A 26016-nucleotide genomic window follows, 5' to 3' on the forward strand; every position below is an offset into this window, starting at 1 on the left:
TCTTTTCTCAAACCTCTAACACCATCTCCCTGTTCTTTATACAAGTTTCTCCTTCACTGAGTTCATAGAAACTACTAGAATAGCAGTTTCCATGACCTCCTGCTGTCATGTCTACTTACCTTCTAATATCTGTATATAGACATTCTTCCTTTCCTCCCACTGGAATACATTCTGCATGTTTCTCTTCAAAGACACACTCTCCCATTCTCACTGGACCACACATAGAGTCTCACTCCAGCAATTCTCCCCTGTTTGTCATCATCAAACTATTCCTCTCAACTGTAGTATTACCATTGGAATACATTTTTAAACAATTTAAACCATACTTTCTCCCTCTACCAATCACCCATTCACTCCTTAGTTAATTTTTTTAAAAGAATGGTATATACCAATGTCATAATTTGCTTTTTTCCTTTATCTATTAAACTCACATTAGTCCATCTCTTTTCAAGGTTTCCAGTGACTGTACCTTGTTAAATTCAAAGATCAACTTCAGTCTTCCTCTTATTTTACCCATCAGCAACATTTGATGTTCTCTTTCCAGGGCTTTTAGAAAACCAGACCCTGATTTATCTCCTACCCTGCTACCCTCCTAACACTGAAGTGACCCAGGGTTTAGACTTTAGACTACTTTTTCTTATCTGTTTACACTCACTATCTTTCTGATCTTATCCAGTCTCATGGCTTTAAACTTCATCTGTGCCCTAGACACTCCAAAATGTAAATCTCCAGTCAGGACTTTTATATCTAACTACTTTAAAATTCCGCTTAAATTATCTACAATTAAACACCTCTCTCCCTTAACTACCCTAAAATGCACTCTTAGGTAATGGCAACTCCATCATTCTAGTTGCTCAGATCAGAAATCTTGGGGTCATTCTTGTTACTCTTTATCTATGTGATGGTTAATTTTATGTGTCAGAATGACTAAGCTAATAGATAGCTGGTAAAACATTACATCTGGGTGTGTCTTTGAGGGTGTTTCTGGAAGAGATTCGCATTTGAATCAGTAAGCTGAGTAAAGATTGCCCTCACCAGTGCAAGAAGGCATCATCCAATCCACTGCTGAATTGAACAAAAAGCGGCAGAAGGTAGAATTCTCTCTCTTCTTGAACTGGGACCTGGGACATACACTTTCTCCTGCCCTCAGACATCTATGCTTCTGTTACTTGGTTTTCTGGACTTGGACTGGGAGTTATACCATTGGCTTCCCTAGTTCTGAGACTTTGGGGCCTGGACTGGAACTATACCACCAGCTTTCCTGGGCCTCCAGCTTGCAGATGGCAGATCACAGGATTTCTCAGCCTCCATGATCGCAAGAGACAATTTCTTATAACAAATCTCTCTCTCTCCTCTATCTCTAAAAAGGGAACAAAAATGGAAGCTAAAGAAGCAACGAGAAAATGAGGGAATAAAAAGGCAAATTTTGAGGTGCAGTGATGAAAAACAGAATTGAATTCTGATTACCTATGATTACCTGTATTGTTTCATTGAAGCAAGAGGTGAGGAGTATCTGGTAAATGTAAGGGCAAATTCAATGCATAAAATCAGTGGTAAATATCTGAAACATTAGCTTTGGAAAGCAAGGAGGGAAGTCTAGGACTTAATATAATATATGTAGCATATTAAATGCTCAATGAGTATGTGTTGGCTTGAATTCAATTAAGTAAACAAAAGAAGGGTAAGCTGGTTGAAAGCAATATTGATAGTTCAATATGAAAGAAATGAATGCATACCTTTGCAGTGGATTTTCAGCTGCTCAGGAGCAGAATGCTAAGAAATGTGTTCTTGGATTCATGCAGAGTAGATGATAGGCATTATGAGTGTGGTCAAACTTCATGAAGATGAGAGAATTAGTATATGTTGATCTGCTGCTAACAGTAACAGCAAATGCTTAGTGAGCTCTTGGGCAAAGATTCCATCTGTACCCATCTCTTCATGTTCACAATAGCCTTACTTGATGCATACCTTACTTAACAACCCCCATTTTCCAGATAAGGAAAATAAGATTAAATAACTCCCTCAAGTGTAGCTGAGATTCTCCAGTGTTTTAAACTCTGTTGACATTTGGTATGCTTTTCTGGTTCTGAACTTCTGAACTTCGAGGAGATGAATCAAAATTCTCTTTATTCATAATATGTTAGCTATAGGCTTTGGGTTCAAAATCTTAAATTTATTCTGTGGTAATTTTGGCATTTAAAATATACCCTATTTAATCTTCACAACTTTTTTAAATATTTTGAAGTTTTATAAATATAAAATGAATTATGTTCCATAATAATCTGATATTATCTTTTAAAAAATCTTACAAAGAATGTATTTGAAAATATATATAAGCCAGGATGTGGCTGGTAGGTCAGAAGAACAGGGTAGAGTAGGGCCAAAATTGATGATAAAAAGATGAAGTTTAGTTACACAAATTATCACTATGCTCAGCACTGTCTATATATAAATAATTCTTGGTCAGTCAGGATATTTTATTTCACTTATCTAATAATATATACTGCTCATGTCTGTTTCTGGCACCCCTATTGATTTTTCTCCTTTTTGTTATGAAATATAACAGGTATATTAAAAATAATAGGGAATAATATAATTAATATCATATAATCTTTACATATATTTTAAAACATCAATTTCTTTCCATTTCTTCAGAATTTTGAAAAGTAAGTGAAACAAAAGTTACAGGTAGATTTGAAAGCCTTTTTATATTCACACACTCTCTCTCTCTCTTGTTGGGTACATGATTCTGTACATATTCTTTACATATATGTAGCAATACTATTATATGGTGACCATAATTCTGCAGCTTGTGATTTTAGGGTTTTTCCATCTTCAAATTTTCCAACACACTTAACAGGTTCATTTTTTGAGATTAACATTGGTTATTCCCTGTTCCAGGAGCATATTTCTTTCCTTCAGGTTTCAGCATGGCTAACTTCAAGTCTTTTCTCAAATGTTGTTTTTCAATAAGACCTACATTTTCCCACTCTTTATTGAAAGTCCAACCCACTACTTCACCTCTTCTCACCCCAGTTCAGGCATTGTGATCTTCCACACATAATTATTTTTTCCCTATAGATTTTATCAACATTTCAGTTAAAATGTGCTGCACTGCCTAGATTTTTCCTTTGCTCCCCTGGGAGAGTCACTCATTCCCCTATTGCTGGTGGTGACTTATAAAGCTAAACTGAGTTCCCCTCCAATAATTGCCCTGAACTAAGAGAGCAGCCTCACTGAAGGTTATGTCCCTCCTATGGGGCAGCCTGCATACAATGATTAGCCTTTGCAAGAGACTTGATTATCTGTCCCCCATGCCTAACGTTGCAATAACTATAATGGGCCAGCCAAACTCTAGAACTTCCTGTAGGATCAGCTGAATCTTCTGTTGCAACTGCATCACAGTTCAGCTTCTGCTTCTGACCAGTTCTTCTCCTCTCATACCTCACAATTGTTTCTGAGATCTCTATCCAATACTCCTTGTGTACACACCTTTTCTTGGTATCAGAGTTCTTTGGAAATTGACCTATGACTTTTGTACTAGAACTGATCCTAGAAAGCAGAATCTAAAATGGGATGTCTGTAGGTTCATGATTTTATTTGGTCAGCTGCCAATAAAAACTCCTTCAATGGAGGTAGATGGAACATTGTTAGGTCCAGATATTTGGTTGCAGTGAAATTATTAAAATTTTCAGTGATGTGGAACTGGGAACAGATAGGCATTAAGAGCAATTCACTGGCAGGTAAGCTGTCCTAGGAGTTTGAATTTTTCAGGGATAATAGTAATTTTAAGAAATTTGGAATTAGATGGCTATTTCTTCAGGCCAATGATACCTGGAGAATGGCAAGAAAAATGTGAGTGTTTTTAACAACTAATATAAAAAGGGTCTCCTGTGGCCAGAGGAGAGCAAAAGCTAGAGATTCAACACCTAATTAAAGAGCAGCACACTCTTTAAAAAGTGGAATCCTCAACTCCAGGATCTGCCATGCCAAGATTAGGTCCCTGATTTGGAAAGAGTAGAACTTTGAAAACTGGGATGCGGATATCTGGATTGAAGCACTTCCAAACTTTAAATCTCCAGATTCTCTTGAACTCTTTGAGACTGTCACAGTGATACACTCCTCTTTGCTAATTAATAGGCTAGCCTACCTTTGCTTGAGATGTCTTCCTTGCGAGACCAGTTGTGCTCCCTTTAGGATATGCCACCACTCTCCATCCCCCATGTCCCAAACAGTAAGCCAATAACTGGGTTAAGTCATAACCTAATCCATCAAGGGAAGTGCTGAAGTAGCAAAGGGATTATAACCTGAAGGAAAAACTAGCCAGTGTATAGTGGCAGCATCCAGGAGAGTATACATGGGACTGGATTCTGAGGATGCTGGATAAAAGAGAGTTTATTGATGTGAGAACACTCTACAGGTTACACGATTTAAAACCTATGCAAGGTCTCTGGGATGTGGAGCAAACAAGGTACTAGGATGACTCCTAGACGCTTACAGAAAGTAATGGACTGCACTCTGTGAGGTTGAAGTGCCAGAACTACTTTATCTTACAGATGTAGAGGGATCAAAGGGCTCATAGAAGTGGGCATGCTAGAGTGGTTACACTAACTAGGTCAGAAAACCTACCAGACCACTATGATCCATGAGAGGAAATTTCATTTACCAAAGGAAAAAGGCATATGCTGGTGAGAAGGGCATGGGCATTACTGAGAAGCTCGGTGGTGGCTGTCTTCTATCAGCCAGGGATGAGGGTAAGAGATGCTCTTAATAACTGGGCTCACTGATAACAATGGGACTCATAGGATCCCTAATTAATAGAGACCAGGTGGCAGTGCTGAACTGTCAGACACCAGTTGGGGCAATTATTATAATGAGCAGCAACATCAGAGTGGCAGCCAGGAGAGAGAACCTGCGGAGAGCTATAGAGGTGGTTAACAGAATACAGCATGTCTAGGTACAGTAAGACATATGTGCAGCCAACAAAGGCACAATGTATACAACCAAAATAAAGGATGGAAGATGAGGAGGCTGAGGGAAGTCACCCAAGTAAAATGTTTCAATCCCTTTTCCAGATTCCTATGCTGAGCCAGTTTTGCAGACCTTGAAATTGCTGCTTGCAGGCTAGACTTTTGCCTCAGAAGGAAGAAACCTGCCACACCACAGAAAGTACACAGTAATGATTCTCCCAGTTCATCCCAATCGGACCTTGCCATTTACTTGGGTAATTGTACAGTGAAGTAAGGGAGAAAGAAAAACATACTTCAAGATTTGCTAGACACAAGGTCCAAGCTGACCTAGATACCTGGGAGGCCCAAAGCAGCAACACTCTCCTGCTTGGGAGAGGGCGGTACTTATTAAATGGAGTCAAGTCCCAGGTGTGGCTCATGGTGGACTCACTGGGACCACTGGATTTGCAGACTCACTTGGTTTCTGAATGAACAATTGAAATAGACATAATTAGGTTTTGAAAATACCCCACATTTGTTCTTTGGCCACAGGCTAAGAGCTATCATGGTGGGAAAAGCAAAAAGTCAAAGTCACTGGAACTTGCCCCTCACAGTGGTCATGGATTAATTGCTATTGAAACCAGGGGAGAGTAAGCAAATTATTGCCACTATTAAAGACATAATAGATTCAAGATTAGTGACTTGCATTATGTTTTCATTTAATTTTCCAAACAGTTCTCTAGAAAACCCAGATGGATCCTGGGTTTATGGCTTACCGTAACTCAATTAAAAGGAAACCCCAGGTGCAGTTGCTTTGCTAGATAGGCTATTTCTACTAGAACCAGTTAACAATGCTTGCCATCCATGGTATGTAGTAAGTGATCTAGCCAGGGTATTCTCTTCCACCTCTTCAGAAAAGGAGGGCAAGATACCATTCGTATTCACTCTGAATGGACAAGAGTATACTTTTCAGTTTTCATAAGCACTACCTTAACACTCCTGTCCTGAATCAAGAAGTAGTCTGAAAGTATCCAAATGCAGATTCTATTGGCCTACTTGTCATATTCTTAGAGTGAGAAAACTTCCAACAGGGGGCACAATGAGCATCTCTTAGTCATTAAACTTAGTCATCAAGCTATCATTTTGGGCTACTTGTACCTATTTCCTACTGTTCGCTTAGTTGTTCTTTCCAAGAGCATCCTCTAAAACACTCCTGAATGCAAATCACTGAGTCTGACAGCCTGATTTCTCAGGAACTGGGCTTCACCAACTTTTAACCTACCATAGTATTTAACTCACTTATTGCTCTTATTGTTTATTTTCTCTTTCCCTCCTGTAGAATGTGAGGTCCATGAGGGTGAGAATTTTTCTTTGCTTTCCATCCGGATGTAACTCTACACCTACAACAGATTCTGGCTCATTAAATACACTCAAGAAACATTTGACTAAATGTATATTGCATAAAGAAGCTTAACTTATTAACATTAACTTTTGGATATTACGACTGGTGTCACAACTGATGCCTCTGAAAACCATTTGTCTTTTTTTTTTTTTTTTTTTTTTTTTTTTTTTTTTTTTTTTTTGAGACGGAGTCTCGCTGTGTCGCCCAGGCTGGAGTGCAGTGGCGCGATCTCGGCTCACTGCAAGCTCCGCCTCCCGGGTTCACGCCATTCTCCTGCCTCAGCCTCCGAGTAGCTGGGACTACAGGCGCCTGCCACCTCGCCCAGCTAGTTTTTTTTTTGTATTTTTAGTAGAGACGGGGTTTCACCGTGTTAGCCAGGATGGTCTCGATCTCCTGACCTCGTGATCCACCCGCCTCGGCCTCCCAAAGTGCTGGGATTATAGGCTTGAGCCACCGCGCCCGGCCAACCATTTGTCTTTTAGAGCATCTTGCTACATGATTTAAACCTTTGGAAATCTGCTCTTTGAAAACTTAAGGCTTTGCTTTAATCAAGTGACCTTGTCATTTGCGATTAATTTTTAGTTTTGGCTGGGTGCAGTGGCTCACGCCTGTAATCCTAACACTTTGGGAGGTCAAGAGGTATAGATTGCCTGAGCTCAGGAGTTCGAGACCAGTCTGGGTAACATGGTGAAACCCTGTCTCTACTTAAAATACAAAAATTAGTTCAGCATGGTAGCGGACACCTGTAATTCCAGGTACTCATGAGTCTGAAGCAGGATAATCGCTTGAACCCAGAAGGTGGAGGTTGCACTGAGCAGAGATCAAGTGCCTGAATGACAGAGTGAGGCTCTGTTTCAAAAATAAAAATTAATAGTTTTATAATCTTTAAAATTATCTAAACAATACATGTTTATTTTTACTCAAAGAACATAGAGACACATAATGGAAAGGTAGTCACAACTTAGAGATAAATACTATTGGATGACTATTCTTTAATACTTCTAAGTATTATATTGATGCATTTTAAAGTTTACCAGTATAAAATATTATGGATTCTTGTTATTAATATCTTTCCCTTTTGTTCTGTTTCGTTACTTATACTACCTCCAGCCCAATTGCTTTCCCCATGATCAAGGTTATATTCTACTTTTCTCCATGCATATGTAATCATTTACAAATATGGTTATACCTTTTGGGTTTTGGTATACTTTGTTTTAGGTATTGTGAGGGACAGAGGCACCACCCAGATTGCTCCTCAATGAAGGACTAAAAGCTGGGCGGTGGGGGTGCTATCAATAGATGCCTTAGTCCCTTCACTGATTACTAGCTTCAGAGAACTGCCTCACCCATGGTCACACTATTTCCTAAGCAGCCCACATCAAATGACTAATCTAGTTAAGAGTGTGACTGACTGGCCGTTTGGACCTGATGCAGGGACACTCTGATGGCCGTTTTAGCTCTAGACCTCCCCACTGGGTCAGCCAAGATTCTCATCAGGCTTGCTTCACAACTCAATTTCACCCTCTGCCCAATTTTGCTTTTTTCCTCCCCTGTTTATAAATGTTAATTGCAAGACACTTCCAAATAAATATCTTAAACTTCATCTTAGATTCTGCTTCCTGGAAAATCTAACCTGTGTAAGGGATCATACCATGTATTCATTTCTGCTTCTGCTTTCCTTTCTCACTATAATCACAGACTCTGACCCAGACGATTGACATAGAACTAAGGCTTTCTTTTGAATGACTATGTAATTTTCCAGCATTTTCATGCACCACAATTTGTTCAACTTTCCATACTAGGGAACATTCTAGTAGTTTCCAAATTTTATTTTTAAACATACAAAAAGTTCTGAAATAAATGTCCCTGTCACAGATCAATTTAAACTCAAAATTACATGATTACTTGCTTCCAAAGTTGCTATTACATTTTTTTCACTAGTTAGTTCTTTTTTAAAAAAATGAAGTTCACATTACTCCCCTTATCTTTATGTACTTTTTGAGAGTTCCAATGTTATCAACACAAGTCAATAATTTTTAAAATCCATGGCTAATTTCTATAGAATTAAAGTCTTCCACAATTTTTTGGTCATTCCTCTTTTCCTAATTTTGTGAAATATATGAAAAAAGTACTATCAGTATTCTTTAACTGGGATAAATCGCTCACACAAAAGTAACAAGGCTGCATTTAATCCTCTCAATCTAATTTATATGCAATGAAAAAATATTAAAAACTGTAAAATTTGAAATCACAAACACTAGGTTGGAATCCTGGCTATACAAAACATTACATGTGCAATATCCAACTTACTCAAACTCTCTCAATTTCAGTTTTCTCATGTGTAAAATGTGAATGCCTTGCTGGGTTTTAGTGAGAACTAGAGATTTTGTAGGTTCATTATCTGGCAAAGTGCTTTGCATAGAGAAGGTAGTCTATAAATCATTATTTTTTTTTTTTCATGTTCTTGGATTTTCACACAGGGGTGTGTGTGTGCATGTGTGTGTGTATATGTATCAATGCTATACTCAAATTTTTTTCTAATAGTGTTTTTTTTTTTTTTTCTCTTAAAGAAACCCACATTTGTTCTGCTTTATGGAAGTAAAGAATACTTTAGGTACTTAGGTTGGTGCAAAAATAATTGCAGTTTTGGACCATGAAATTTAAATCCTTATGACTAGGTTCAAACATATCTTTATTAATCAAAATAGGAACCATTATGATCAACACATTTTTGCCAATGAGAAATAACTTTGCTTATTCCTGTAGCATAAAAATCCATACTTCAGGATTTGACAAACTCTTGGAAAGAATTTTCTGCATCCTCCTGGCTGTGGAAGTGTTTTATGTGCAAACAGTTGTACAGATGCTTGAAGAAGTGGTAGTTGGTTGATGAGAAGTCAGGTGAATGTGAAGGATGAGCCAAAACTTGGTGGCCCAATGCGTTCAACTTTTGAAGCGTCGGTTGTGTGATGTGTGGTTGGACGTTGTCGTGGAGAAGAATTGGGCCTTTTTGTTTTTTTTACTATAAGTTCTAGGGTACATGGGCGCAACGTGCAGGTTTGTTACATATGTATACATGTGCCATGTTGGTGTGCTGCACCCATTAACTCGTTATTATTTAGGTAATGCTATCCCTCCCCACTCCCTTCCCACAATAGGACCTGGTGTGTGATGATCCCCTTCCTGTGTGCAAATGATCTCATTGTTCAATTCCCACCTATGAGTGAGAACATGAGGTATTTGGTTTTCTGTTCTTGTGATAGTTTGCTGAGAATGATGGTTTCCAGCTGCATTCATGTCCCTACAAAGAACATGAAACTCATCCTTTTTTGTGGCTGCATAGTATTCCATGGTGTATATGTGCCACATTTTCTTAATCCAGTCTGTCACTGATGGACATTTGGGTTGATTCCAAGTCTTTGCTATTGTGAATAGTGCCACAATAAACATACGTGTGCATGTATCTTTATAGCAGCATGACTTATAACCCCTTGGGTATATCCCCAATAATGGGATGGCTGGGTAAAATAGTATTTCTAGTTCTAGATTCTTGAGGAATCACCACACTTTTCCACAATGGTTGAACTAGTTTACAGTCCCACCAACAATGTAAACGTGTTCCTATTTCTCCACATCTTCTCCAGCACTTGTTCTTTCCTGATTTTTTCATGATTGCCATTCTAACTGGTGTGAGATGGTATCTTATGGTTTTGATTTGCATTTCTCTGATAGCAAGTGATGATGAGCATTTTTTCATGTGTCTGTTGGCTGTATGAATGTCTTCTTTTGAGAAGTGTCTGTTCATATCCTTTGCCCACTTTTGATGGGGTTGTTTTTTTCTTGTAAATTTGATTGAGTTCTTTATAGGTTCTGGATATTAGCACTTTGTCAGATGAGTAGATTGCAAAAATTTTCTCCCATTTTGTAGGTTGCCTGTTCACTCTGATGGTAGTTTCTTTTGCTGTGCAGAAGCTCTTTAGTTTAATTAGATCCCATTTGTCAATTTTGGCTTTTGTTGCCATTGCTTTTGGTGTTTCAGACATGAAGTCCTTGCCCATGCCTATGTCCTGAATGGTATTACCTAGGTTTTCTTCTAGGGTTTTTATGGTATTAGGTCTAACATTAAGTCTCTAATCCATCTTGAATTAATTTTCGTATAGGGAGTAAGGAAAGGATCCAGTTTCAGCTTTCTACTTATAGCTACCCAATTTTCCCAGCACCATTTATTAAACAGGGAATCCTTTCCCCATTTCTTGGGTCTCTCAGGTTTGTCAAAGATCAGATGGCTGTAGATGTGTGGTATTATTTCTGAGGGTTCTGTTCTGTTCCATTGGTCTATATCTCTGTTTTGGTACCAGTACCATGCTGTTTAGGTTACTGTAGTCCTCTCTGTTGACTAGTGCCAGTTACAGGCATTGCAGTTTTTGGTGCATCTCATCGACTTGCTGAGCATCGTCCTCAGATGTAATGGTTTCACCGGGATTCAGAAAGCTGTAGTGTATCAGACCATCAGCAGATCAACAAATAGTGACCACGACCTTTTTTTGGTGCAAGATTGGATTTAGGAAGTGCTTTGGAGCTTCTTCCCAGTCCAACCACAAGGCTGGTCATCACTGGTTGTCATATAAAACCCACTTTCATCACACGTCACAATCCTATCAAGACATGGTCCATCGTTGTTGCATAGAATAAGAGAAGACAACACTTCAAAATGATGATTTTTAAAATTTTCATTCAGCTCATGAAGCACCCACTTATTGAGCTTTTTCACTTTTTCATTTGCTTCAAATGCTGTGCGACCCTGGAATGGTTGACATTGAGTTCTTCGGCAACTTTTCTTGTGTGCTTGTAAGAGGATCAGCTTCGATGATTGCTCTCAGTTGGCGGTTGTTAACTTCCAATGGTTGGTCACTACGCTCCTCATCTTCAAGGCTCTCGTCTCCTTTGCAAAACTTCTTTAACTATCACTGTACGTTCATTAGCAGTTCCTGGGCCAAATGCGTTGTTGATACAGAAAGTTGTCTCTGCTGCTTTATAACCCATTTTTAAATTGAATAAGAAAATCATGTGGGCGGAGCAAGATGGCCGAATAAGAACAGCTCCAGTCTCCAGCTCCCAGCGCGAGCAACACAGAAGATGGGTGATTTCTGCATTTGCAACTGAGGTACCGGGTTCATCTCACTAGGTAGTGCCGGACAATCGGTGCTGGTCAGCTGCTGCAGCCCGACCAGCGAGAGCTGAAGCAGGGCGAGGCATCGCCTCACCTGGGAAGCGAAAAGAGGAAGGGAATCCCTTCTCCTAGTCAGGGGAACTGAGACACACAACACCTGGAAAATCGGGTAACTCTCACCCCAATACTGTGCTTTACCAACGGTCTTAGCAAACGGCACACCAGGAGATTATATCCCACACCTGGCCGGGAGGGTCCCATGCCCATGGAGCCTCCCTCATTGCTGGTACAGCAGTCTGTGATCTAACTGCAAGCCAGCAGTGAGGCTGGGGGAGGGGCACCTGCCATTGCTGAGGCTTAAGTAGGTAAACAAAGCCCCTGGGAAGCTCGAACTGGGTGGAGCCCACAGCAGCTCAAGGAGTCCTGCCTGTCTCTGTAGACTCCACCTCTGGAGACAGGGCACAGCTAAACAAACAAAGAAAAGCAACAGAAACCTCTGCAGATGCAAATGACCCTGTCTGACAGCTTTGAAGAGAACAGTGGATCTCCCAGCACAGAGGTTGAGATCTGAGAATGGACAGATTGCCTGCTCAAGTGAGTCCCTGACCCCTGAGTAGCCTAACTGGGAGACATCTTCCACTAGGGGCAGACCGACACCCCACACTTCACACAGTGGGGTACACCCCTGAGATGAAGCTTCCAAAGTAAGAACAAGACAGGAACACTTGCTGTTCAGCAATATTCTATCTTCCGCAGCCTCTGCTGCTGATACCCAGGCAAACAGGGTCTGGAGTGGACCTCAAGCAATCTCCAACAGACCTACAGCTGAGGGTCCTGACTGTTAGAAGGAAAACTAACAAACAGGAAGGACACCCACACCAAAACCCCATCAGTATGTCACCATCATCAAACACCAGAGGCAGATAAAACCACAAAGATAGGGAAAAAGCAGGGCAGAAAAGATGGAAATTCAAAAAATAAGAGCACATCTCCCCCTCCAAAGGAATGCAGCTCATCACCAGCAATGGATCAAAGCTGGACGGAGAATGACTTTGACGAGATAAGAGAAGGCATCAGTCCATCAAACTTCTCAGAGCTAAAGGAGGAATTACGTACCCAGTGCAAATAAACTAAAAATCTTGAAAAAAGAGTGGAAGAATGGATAACTAGAATAATCAATGCAGAGAAGGCCATAAACGAACTGACAGAGATAAAAACCATGACACAAGAAATACGTGACAAATGCACAAGGTTCAGTAACCAACTCGATCAACTGGAAGAAAGAGTATCAGCGATTGAGGATCAAATGAATGAAATGAAGCAAGAAGAGAAGGCTAAAGAAAAAAGAGGAAAAAGAAATGAACAAAGCCTGCAAGAAGTATGGGATTATGTAAAAAGACCAAATCTATGTCTGACTGGGGTACCTGAAAGTGAGGGGGAAAATGGAACCAAGTTGGAAAATACTCTTCAGGATATCATCCGGGAGAACTTCCCCAACCTAGTAAGGCAGACCAACATTCAAATTTAGGAAATACAGAGAACGCCACAAAGATACTCCTCAAGAAGAGCAACTCCAAGACACATAATTGTCAGATTCACCAAAGTTGAAATGAACGAAAAACTGTTAAGGGCAGCCAGAGAGAAAGGTCGGGTTACTCACAAAGGGAAGCCCGTCAGACTAACAGCAGATCTCTCAGCAGAAACTCTCCAAGCCAGAAGAGAGTGGGGGCCAATATTCAACATTCTTAAAGAAAAGAATTTTCAACCCAGAATTTCATATCCAGCAAAACTAAGTTTCATAAGTGAAGGAGAAATAAAATCCTTTACAGATAAGCAAATGCTTATTTTGTCACCACCAGGCCTGCCTTACAAGAGACCCTGAAGGAAGCACTAAACATGGAAAGGAACAACCGGTACCAGCCATTGCAAAACCATGACAAAATGTAAAGACCATCGATGCTAGGAAGCAACTGCATCAACTAATGAGCAAAATAACCAGTTAATATCATAATGACAAGATCAAGTTCACACATAACAATATTAACCTTAAATGTAAATGGACTAAATGCTCCAATTAAAAGAAAGAGACTGGCACACTGGATAAAGACTCAAGACCCATCAGTTTGCTGTATTCAGGAGACCCATCTCACATGCAGAGACACACATAGGCTCAAAATAAAGGGATGGAGGAAGATCTACCAAGCAAATGGAGAACAAATTAAAGCAAGGGTTGCAAACCTAGTCTCTGATAAAACAGTCTTTAAACCATCAAGGATCAAAAGAGACAAAGAAGGCCATTACATAATGGTAAAGGGATCAATTCAACATGAAGAGCTAACTATCCTAAATATATATGCACCCAATACAGGAGCACCCAGATTCATAAAGCAAGTCCTTAGAGACTTAAAAAGAGACTTAGACTCCCGTATAATAATAATGGAAGACTTCAACACCCCACTGTCAACATTAGACAGATCAATGAGACAAAGTTAAGAAGGATATCCAATTATTGAACTCATCTCTGCACCAAGCAGACCTAATAGACATCTACAGAACTCTCCACCCCAAATCAACAGAATATACATTCTTCTCAGCATCACATCGCACTTATGCCAAAATTGACCATATAATTGGAAGTAAAGCACTCCTCAGCAAATGTAGAAGAACAGAAATTATAACAAACTGTCTCTTAGACCACAGTGCAATCAAACTAGAACTCAGGACTAAGAAACTCAATCAAAACCACTCAACTACATGGAAACTGAACAACCTGCTCCTGAATGACTACTGGGTACATAACAAAATGAAGGCAGATATAAAGATGTTCTTTGAAACCAATGAGAACAAAGAGACAAATACCAGAATCTCTGGGACACATTTAAAGCAGTGTGTAGAGGGAAATTTATAGCACTAAATGCCCAAAAGAGAAAGCTGGAAAGATCTAAAATTGACACTCTAACATCACAATTAAAAGAACTAGAGAAGCAAGAGCAAACATATCCAAAAGCTAGCAGAAGGCAAGAAATAACTAAGATGAGAGCAGAAATGAAGGAGATAGAGACACAAAAAACCCTCCAAAAAATCAATGAATCCAGGAGTTGGTTTTTTGAAAAGATCAACAAAATTGATAGACTGCTAGTAAGACTAATAAAGAAGAAAAGAGAGAAGAATCAAATAGATGCAATAAAAAATGATGAAGCGGATATCACCACCAACCCCACAGAAATACAAACTACCATCAGAGAATACTATAAACACCTCTACGCAAATAAACCAGAAAATCTAGAAGAAATGGATAATTTCCTGGACACTTACACTCTCCCAAGACTAAACCAGGAAGAAGTTGAATCCCTGAATAGACCAATAGCAGGCTCTGAAATTGAGGCAATAATTAATAGCCTACCAACCAAAAAAAGTCCAGGACCAGATGGATTCACAGCTGAATTCTACCAGAGGTACAAGGAGGAGCTGGTACCATTCCTTCTGAAACTATTCCAATCAATAGAAAAAGAGGGAATCCTCCCTAACTCATTTTATGAGGCCAACATCATCCTGATACCAAACCCTGGCAGAGACACAATAAAAAAAGAGAATTTTAGACCAATATCCCTGATGAATATTGATGCAAAAATCCTCAATAAAATACTGGCAAACCGAATCCAGCAGCACCTCAAAAAGCTTATCCACCATGATGAAGTGGGCTTCATCCCTGGGATGCAAGGCTGGTTCAACATACGCAAATCATTAAATGTAATCCAGTATATAAACAGAACCAAAGACAAAAACCACATGATTATCTCAATAGATGCAGAAAAGGCCTTTGACAAAATTCAACAGCCCTTCATGCTAAAAACTCTCAATAAATTCGGTATTGATGGAACATATCTCAAAATAATAAGAGCTATTTATGACAAACCCACAGCCAATATCGTACTGAATGGGCAAAAACTGGAAGCATTCCCTTTGAAAAGAGGCACAAGACAGGGATGCCCTCTCTCACCACTCCTATTTAACATAGTGTTGGAAGTTCTGGCTAGGGCAATTAGGCAAGAGAAAGAAATCAAGGGTATTCAGTTAGGAAAAGAAGAAGTCAAATTGTCCCTCTTTGCAGATGACATGATTGTATATTTAGAAAACCCCATCATCTCAGCCCAAAATCTTCTTAAGCTGATAAGCAACTTTAGCAAAGTCTCAGGATACAAAATTAATGTGCAAAAATCACAAGCATTCTTATACACCAAAAACAGACAAACAGAAAGTCAAATCATGAATGAACTTCCATTCACAATTGCTTCAAAGAGAATAAAATACCTAGGAATCCAACTTACAAGGGATGTAAAGGACCTCTTCAAGGAGAACTACAAACCACTGCTCAGTGAAATAAAAGAGGACACAAACAAATGGAAGAATATTCCATGTTCATGGATAGGAAGAATCAATATCATGAAAATGGCCATACTGCTCAAGGTAATTTATAGATTCAATGCCATCCTCATTAAGCTACCAATGAATTTCTTCACAGAATTGGAAAAAACTGGTATAAAGTTCATGCGGAACCAAGAAAGAGCCCGCATTGCCAAGACAATCCTAAGCCAAAAGAACAAAGCTGGAGGCATCACGCTACCTGACTTTAAACTATGCTACAAGGCTAGGGTAACCAAAACAGCATGGTTCTGGTACCAAAACAGAGATATAGACCAATGGAAAAGAACAGAGTCCTCAGAAATAATACCACACATCTACAGCCATCTGATCTTTGACAAACCTGAGAGACACAAGAAATGGGGAAAAGATTCCCTATTTAATAAATGGTGCTGGGAAAATTGGCTAGCCATAAGTAGAAAGCTGAAACTGGATCCCTTCCTTACTCCTTATACGAAAATTAATTCAAGATGGATTAGAGACTTAAATGTTAGACCTAAAACCATAAAAACCCTAGAAGAAAACCTAGGTAATACCATTCAGGACATAGGCATGGGCAAGGACTTCATGTCTGAAACACCAAAAGCAACGGCAACAAAAGCCAAAATTGACAAATGGGATCTAATTAAACTAAAGAGCTTCTGCACAGCAAAAGAAACTACCATCAGAGTGAACAGGCAACCTACAGAATGGGAGAACATTTTTGCAATCTACTCATCTGACAAAGGGCTAATATCCAGAACCTACAAAGAACTCAAACAAATTTACAAGAAAAAAACAAACAACCCCATCAAAAGTGGGCAAAGGATATGAACAGACAGTTCTCAAAAGAAGACATTCATACAGCCAACAGACACATGAAAAATGCTCGTCATCACTGGCCATCAGAGAAATGCAAATCAAAACCACAATGAGATACTATCTCACAACAATTAGAATGGCAATCATTAAAAAGTCAGGAAAGAACAAGTGCTGGAGAGGATGTGGAGAAATAGGAACACTTTTACACTGTTGGTGGGATGGTAAACTAGTTCATCCATTATAGAAAACAGTATGGCGATTCCTCAACGATCTAGAACTAAAAGTACCATATGACCCAGCCATCCCATTACTGGGTATATAGCCAAAAGATTATAAATCATGCTGCTATAAAGACACATGCACACGTATGTTCATTGCTGCACTATTCACAATAGCAAACACTTGGAATCAACCCAAATGTCCATTAGTGACAGACTGGATTAAGAAAATGTGGCACGTATACACCATGGAATACTATGCAGCCATAAAAAAGGATGAGTTTGTGTCCTTTGTAGGGACATGGATGCAGCTGGAAACCATCATTCTCAGCAAACTATCGCAAGAACAGAAAACCAAACACTGTATGTTCTCATTCATAGGTGGGAACTGAACAATGAGATCACTTGGACTCAGGAAGGGGAACATCACACACTAGGCCCTATTATGGGGAAGAGGGAGCGGGGACGGATTGCACTGGGAGTTATACCTGATGTAAATGATGAGTTGATGGATGCTGACGAGTTGATAGGTGCAGCACACCAATATGGCATAAGTGTACATATGTAACAAACCTGCACGTTATGCACATGTACCCTAGAACTTAAAGTATAATAATAATAATAAAAAAAGAAAATCACTTGAATTTGCTTTTTGTCTGACATCATTTCCATTGTCTAAACTAAATATAAAATGAACAGCAAGTAATACGTCATTAGCAAAAAAAAAAAAAAATAAAGCGAGAAATGTATTAAAATGATGCATAACATAACCACATTTGTTTAAAACTTATTCTAATATCAAAAGGCAAATTTCAACAATGCAAAAACTGCAATTACTTTTGTACCAACCTTATCTTGTCTTATCTTTTATCTTATCTTATGTGAGCTTTGTGATACCTAATTAGATGCACTTACCTCCTTATAAAATTTCCCAAGTCAACAGAGTATATAATTCCTCACCCACATGAAAAAAGCAGAAGTGGGTAGAAACAGCTTGTGAACCAGAAGCTGCTTTTTGTTTTCAGATGATTCTGATTTACCTTATAGGTAATATGCAACCTGTTACACAGTTCCAGTGATTCAAATTTTTATTTTCCCCTTGATTTTGTGACGTATTATTAATTTGGCAACATTTTACTGTTTTTTTTTATCCCCTTTGATCTCCTAGCTTTCTTTTTGGAATATTCCATCCACTCTGTCTAGTAACTCTACTAACCCAGGTATATACAAACATTGCTTATGATCTTTCATCTCTTCTCTAGGTGAACAGTGATTCAACTCACCCCAGAATCTCTCACGTGTTGGAGATTAGATCCTTAAACCATAGGTTGGAAAGCAGCAAATAGAGTGGAAGAAATAGAGAGCCTCCAAAAGAAAACACAAAAGGGGCAAAGTATTACCTTTCAGAGAAATCACTCTACATTTTTATCCAAAGTTTGTGGCAGGAGAGAGTGAACCCAAGATGGAACTAGCACTGAGAACAAAAACAAACCTAATTTTGATGTTGCCCTTCGTGAAATCTTACAGAGCAGAGCTGTACTAGAGTTTAGGTAGTATCTAAAAAGTAGCATTTTCGGCTGGGCTTTAGAAGATCTAGTGTAAAACAAGATCTAAGAGTAAAACAAGGGTACACTTGGAAAATTTTATTAGTGTGACCTTTATGAAATCATTTATTTAGTAGTCCATAACCTGGGGTGTTACCTATTCCTCTTTGGAGTATTTGGAAATACAAAGGGACATTTTTGATTACCAGAATGTCTGAGAGGCATTACTTGCATTTTGTTGGCAATGTCCAAAACTATAAACGTCTGGTGGGTACTCCTGGAAATCCGGCCAATAAAGAACTGCTTTAAAAAAAAGTCATCAATACTCCAAGAAATACAGTGACATAGACACAATTATACTGCCAGGCTAATCATAACCACACTGTTGTATATGTTACCTAGTATAACTCGGTCTATAATGCAGCAGTTACTCCTGCACCCATCACCTCTAATTCTATGTAAATGAAGTCTACAGTTTTCAAAATGGTCAATTCAGTATCAAGGCTAGAAAGTCAAAATGGTCCCTTGGGATGAAAAATCAGAAAAAAATAAAAATGCCTAGCAGAAAGAATCTGCCATTTCTACTGCCTCATCAGCTGAGCATGCTTGTTTTCAACAAAATACAGGCATCCGAGAAAACAAACTAGCCAGACTTGGAGAACCAAGCCCCACCTAGGCCAAAAGGTTTTTAGGTATTACACAGATATATCTGTGCATACAAACACACAGATAGGCATATACAGCTTGTTATTCAAATCAGTAAGGACTAAGACAGTTATGCTGTGTTTATTTAAAAAAAGTTGTCTGAGGAGAATTTTAATTAAAAATGTACATGATAATCCACAGGAATGATATTAAACATCCTCAAGATACTGATAGGTAAGAGATGAATTATCATTACCACAGTGTAAATAGAAAAACTAGTGAAAATTTCCCAAGCTGCTAAAAACTTCCCTTTATTCCGTTGAAAATGTTTTTAATTATTTGCAAAAGTGCTAATGTGCTCTTTGATAGTGGGACGGAGGTTTGGACATTCATATCATCATGTGGGGAAAGTTATACCTGACTGGATTAACAGCTGCAACATAACTTTTCTGATTAGCCTTGTGTAGAATATAACAATCTAGGCAATTAGAGTGACCTTATCTTCTTTTTGATGTGCATATTTTAGTAAAGGTACAAAAATTTTTCTTTATAACCTTTGATTCAACAGTTCTCATAAAGATTTAGTTTCAAGATATTTGAAACAAGATGATAGTGACTAGTTAATTAGAAAACGTACTTAGTATTTGAATAGTTTTCATCAAGGAAGGTTTTGAAGGGCAGTACTTACTTTGAAAATTGTGTAAATAAATAAAAGTGCTTCTTTTGCTTCTAGGATCATATTCTAACCTCTATATGCTAGTTTTAACATGCTAAAACTTCTCAAAAATTCTCCCCTCCCTCTTTTCCCTCTGCACTAGAAACTGAAGGAAAACACTATCATACAGAGGAGATTCCATTCAAAAGTACAAACTGCATAGAATTTCTTTAATAGAGCTCAAAACACTAAAATCAGATTTATAGCGTGTAACCCCACTTTACATGCTTTAGATTTTTAGTAATGTTTGAATTCTATCCCATGCCTAAACAAACATCTAATATCTTTGGTCCAGTTTGAGATTCAACTTAAAAAGAATCCACAGGACACTTTTGCGAGACACAAAAAGTAACCAAGTACAGATGTCCCAAAAATTGTAGTCCAGCAGTACCAGGGAAGAGGTACCAGCCCAGAGACTCTAATCCTCTAGACTACCTGTAGAGCAAGATATCTTTCCATTTATATCATCTCCACATCTCCATGTGGTAACTAGTACTCTATGATGCATAGGTAAAATCCGAGGTTCCCTAGCTTTGGAATATTAGATACTATTAAAAGAGATATTGATTGGGACCATGAATGTCACAAACTGCTCAGGAGTCGGGCAGACTTGCTCTCTAGCCTAAGCTGTACCACCTGCTGAGTTAGTCTTCTACCTCTTGATTCCTGGTCTTCCTCAATGAGATTTATCAATTGAAAATCCTCAATGAGATTCATCAGTTGAAAATGATCACTTATAATTTGAAATTTTATAATGTTGAAAGTCTTTATTTTCCTGAACTTTTTATAGAAGTTGCAATGGAAGCCTGGAAAATAAAACAGTAGAAAACACTCATAGTTTTAATAACCTAAATAAAATAAAACATTCTCTATGCTACCTAAATAGAATGAAATATTTTCTATGCCAAAAATTATGAGAAAAAGTATGAGGTAACTTCCCAAATGGAAAAAAAAATTTATAAGAAACATTCCAGAGCATAATATCTTCATATATAAAAAACTCACACAAATTCAAAAGAAACACTCACACCATAGAAAGGTAAATAAGACAAAAAAGTGATTTATTAAAGTCAAATTTTAAATCCTGAATAAACTTCTGAATAAATGCACTAGACTGCCTTAAAAAACCTACCATTTTTCTTTTCCTATACTCTACTTCCCTATATCTTGAGACTTTTCTTTTGTAACTTTAATTTCTTCTCAATCATCATCGGCCACCCTTTCTTTTGCACCCAGTCCAATTCTTAATTATGTCTCTTCATTCTCTATTGAGAAGTAGAAATAATCAGGCAAAAATTCACAGCGGTGAATCTATATGTCTACTTGCATTTGTTCCTGTATTTTCTATCTTCCTAGTACAAGAGTTAAACTGTAGCTATTGCAAGATCCAGACAAACCCTGTACTTGTTTTCTGAATCCCACATATCCTTATCTTTTCAAGGGCATCTACAAGATACCCCTTCTCATTCCTGTGTAATCAAGGGTCTTTCTCTCCAGAATTATTCATATATATATATATATATATATATATATATATATATATATATATACACCTCACATCCAAAAAGCAAAGAAAATCTATTGCCAAAATTTTCTTGCCTTTAGTAACCACTAGACATCATGCACAAATGATCTGCTCTGGCTGTATTCCTTCCTCCTTGCTTGTTTTTTCTTCCACTTGCTGCAAGTCAGTGTCTGAACCCACATCTCCACAGAAATTGCTATTGTCAACTCCACTGACCAAATGTAGTTCACTATTCTAATAACCACTTCTCTGTCCCATTTTACTAGCTCTCTCAGCAGCATTCCTCCCAGTGATGACTCCTGAAAAATTTATTTCTCTTGGATCGGGGATACCCCATTCATCTAGTTTCCAGGCTACTTGCTGTCTGATTAATTTCAGTCTCCTGTGCTGGCTCCTCCTTTTTGAACTTGATCTAAATATCACAGTTTCTCAGAGTTTTGTCCTAGACTTCTTCTTTTTTTGGTCTGCTTCTCTAGATGATCTTGCATAGTCTCATTCATGGCTTTGAATTTTATCAAAGTGCTGACAACTCCAAGCTCTCTGAATTCATCTATCTACCTGTCAATTCATATCTTTACTTTTATATTCCATAGAACCTCAGACATAAAAGATTCCATCCAAACTTCTTATTTTGGTGTGTCTCACTGCCTGTTTCTTCCACAGTTTTCCCATCTCGGTAAATGACATCATCAGCCATCAGACTATTCAAGACAAAACCTAGGACTGAGTCATCTTTGACATCTTTGCATCCATAACTCCTATAGGAAATCCAAAGTGAGTCAGATTTTTTTAAATTCAAAATATTTCAAAAATAGAAGCACCATCATGTCTTATAAGGTGCATAGCTATAGTCTTCTACTTTGTCTTTCTACTGTCACTTGAACCACTCTTTTCTACTTTCAACCCAACAGCCAGAAAGTATAACACATAAAACTCTCCAATGTCCTCTAGTTGTACATCTAATAAGATCTGACCACTGCACTAAGGCCTGCAAGGCTCCATATGACCCATCCTTTTCTATCATACTAACCTTATGTCACAGGATTTTCTCCTGCTAATTATACTTTGGCCTCATTGGCCTTTTTGCATTTCCTAAATATTAACTTTGTTGTTCTGAGGACCTTGACTCTTAAGTTCATCTCTGCCTGACAGGTCCCCCAATCATAAGATCAAACATGTGGTTCTTTCTTTAGACTTTGGATCTAAGTTACTTCCTCGGAAAGAATCTTCTCAGACTACCCATTTAAAATGCCCCAACTCAAAACAAGCCGTTGTTTTTCAACATTTTTTTCTTCATTACTATCTGGAATATTTGTTTACAGTGTTCTTTGCTTACTTGTTTATCATCTCTTGTACTAGATTATAAGCTTCTGATTGGCTACATATTTACTATTTTATGTATCACTTTGTATTAGCTACCAGAGAATGCAATATATATTTGTTGAATAAATTAGTGAGTTGAAATCACTTCAGATACCACAGGAAGAAGCTAACGAGCTACCATTTGAAAGTTTGACATAAAACCTTAAATGTAGCATTACAACATCATATAACTGACTTCTCCCCTGAGCTCCACATACATACAAACTGCTTCCTCAGTATTTTTACTTGGGAATCTCATAGACACAAACTCCACAGATTTGACACAGAATTTTTTATTTAAATCCCCACCAATACATTTAGTTCCTAATTCCCCTTCTCCTCTAAGATGCATAAGACGAAACCTAGAAAAAAACATATTTTTGTGTATGTATATTAAACACACACACATATATATCCCATTATATTAAAGTTACATATGCTGCAATATGCATTTATGGGTCTGTATTTATATGCAACTATCTATCTATATTTTAAATAAAATATACCAAAGTGTTCATAATGATTTTATTTCCCTGGGCTTGTGGGATTCAGAGTAATTATGTATACTTCAGAGTATAAAAAATATGTGTTTATATTGTTTTTTCCCCCTAGGATTTTGTTTTGTTTGTTTCTATGGTCTCTTATTTTTTTAAAAGTTTATTTATTTATTTGATACAAGGTCTCTCTCTGTCCCCTAGGCTGGAGTACAGTGCCCAGTCATAGCTCACCACAGCCTTGAACTCTTGGGCTCAAGCAATTCTCCCATCTCAGCCTCCTGAGAAGCTACAACTCCAGGTGTGTGCCACCATGCCTGGCTAACTGTCTTTTTTACTTTTTTAGAGATAGGGTCTCACGATGTTGCTTAGGCTGATCTTGAACTCCTGGTTTCAAGCCATTCTCCTGCCTTCACCTCCTAAAGCGCTGGGATTACAGGCATGACCCACTACATCTGGCCATGTGTCATTTTAATAGAAAAAAGTAAAACCTTAAAAAATGGAGGACTCAATAAATTTATGGACTATGGTATTGAGGAGAGGATTACTAAATTTTTCCAGTTCGATACTACAGATTTCTGTACTGTTACATAGATTTAACTGGATCCAGTTAAGTCCATGAGAGTACAGAAATCTAGAAAAAATGACAACTTTGTATGCCATATTTTGAGATGTCATTGTTATTGTGTATGTAAAGGAAAATGAAAAGTTGAACTGTAAGCTGCAAGAGCAGAATTATAATTTTCCTAAAAATATTATGTGTGTGTGTGTATATATATAATATACATATTATTTCTAAAGTAATGTTCAATTACTTTTGTATCATTACCACCAAATTTGTAGAAAACAAAACAAATAGAGTTCTACCAGGAAATTATATCTTTTAAAACTATTGATTATCATTGTAAAGACAATACGTTAGTTAGTGTAGCCAGTTATCATATTATACTATTTTTGCAAGATGTGGGGTAACTGCCTTGAATGGTCAGGTTAATGGTGCATTTGCTGGTGGCTTGATCTGCAAGTAGAGAAAAAGTTTGGATTAAATCAATAATTTTTTTTGTAGAATCCCTGCTTTGTTTTTAAATTTATTAAAATGTATTTTTAGAATAATTACTAGTCTGGTGATTAACAGCAAAAAATAAATGGTTATTGTCCCAAATTGCTTACACTTTGTTAGGGATAGTATTTCCTTTTATTTTTTCTTCAACTTTCATTTTAAATTCAGGGGTACATGTGCCATGGTAGTTTACTCACAGATCATCCCATCACCTAGGTATTAAGCCCAGCATCCATTTGCTATTCTTCCTAATGCTCTTCCCCTACCTTGACTCTGACAGACCCTAGTGTGTGTTGTTCCCCTGATGTGTCCATGTGTTCTCATCATTCAGCTCCCACTTCTAAGTGAGAATATACCGTGTTTGGTTTTTCTGTTCCTGTGTTAGTTTCCTAAGTATAATGGCTTCCAACTCCATCCATGTTCCTGCAACAGACATGATCTTGCTTTTTGTGACTGTGTAGTATTCCATGGTGTTTATGTACCACATTTTTTTAATCTAGTTTATCACTGATGGACATTTAGGTAGATTCCATGTCTTTGCTATCATGACTAGTGCTTCAGTGAACATACGCATGCATGTATCTTCATAATAGAATTATTTCTATTCCTTTGGGTATATACTCAGTAATGGGATTGCTGAGTCAAATAGTATTTCTGCCTCTATGTCACTAAGGAGTTGCCACACTGTCTTTCACGATGATTGAACTAATTTACACTCCCACCAATAGTGTAAGTGTTCCTGTAACTGTACATCCTCACCAGCAACCTTTTTTTTTTTTTTTTTTTTTTTTTTTTTTTTTTTACTTTTTAATAATCGCCATTCTGACTGGTGTGAGATAGTATCTCATTGGCAGATAGTATTTCTATGTGATAAGCATCACATTGCTTGTTAAAAGTGATCATATAGATATACGTAACACTTCAAGTTGGTGGAGACTAGCATTTCTAGGGAGAAGCAGCAGAAAATAAAGTAGAGAGCATTGTTTAAAGAATCACATGTGCTGTAATGAGAAATTTGGATATTACTCATAAGTCCAGTCATTTTCAACTGTGCTCTCATGAGCAATTAGGTGTCTCTCAGGGGGAACATCACTTTAGAGCAGCTTAAAATAGACTAAGCACTTGGTCCTTGTCAGTTCTGGTCCTCTGAGAATCAAATTTCAAGACAAGTTTAGACATAAAAGAGATGTTCTTCGGGAGCTATGAAGGATGAAGGGAAGATAGCAGGAGCAGGCAGGGGGAGATATTTAGACCTCAATGCTGGTCTGTGAAAAGAGAGAGGAAAGAAGAATTGAATAGGAAGAGCCAAACTGCAAAACTGCGAGAAAGTCTTACCTCACCTATGAAGTATCACTTAGCCAAAGTTGCCAAAGAGAGGGACTCTGCATTTTTAGGAATGGGACAGCACTAGTATGCACGCTGTGCTTACTCATTGGCTGTAACTAGACTGGTAGAAAGATGGCCTCAGTACAAATATGGTGGATCCACAGTCAACCATGATTCTCCAACAGGTTTTCTAGAAGGAGATCCAAACAGTACCCACTCCATGGCTGCCAGCTCTCACCATGCCCATTTCACAAGAACTGCAACATTTATGTTTGGTTTATAATTATGTTTTGACTAAGATCACATTTAACCCAAAGGCTCCATTTTCATTCATCAACAAATGTTTATCAAAATGTACTGCACATCAGTATCAACTAGTATCT

General features: G+C 38.0%; 2 long non-coding RNA genes across 3 annotated transcripts in view; both read left to right on the plus strand.

Annotated features, from left to right (window-relative positions):
* The window catches only part of LOC106998442 (uncharacterized), a 160899-nt gene that overhangs the window by 17029 nt on the left and 117854 nt on the right, over positions 1–26016 (plus strand). The gene's annotated exons all lie outside the window — the stretch shown is intronic.
* On the plus strand, positions 1021–24357 carry LOC114678368 (uncharacterized). Its single transcript, XR_003729733.2, has 3 exons — positions 1021–1091; positions 22055–22165; positions 23452–24357. It is a non-coding gene; the product is annotated as an uncharacterized LOC114678368 (long non-coding RNA).

Source organism: Macaca mulatta, chromosome 5 (assembly GCF_049350105.2).
Source record: "Macaca mulatta isolate MMU2019108-1 chromosome 5, T2T-MMU8v2.0, whole genome shotgun sequence".
NCBI lineage: Eukaryota > Metazoa > Chordata > Mammalia > Primates > Cercopithecidae > Macaca > Macaca mulatta.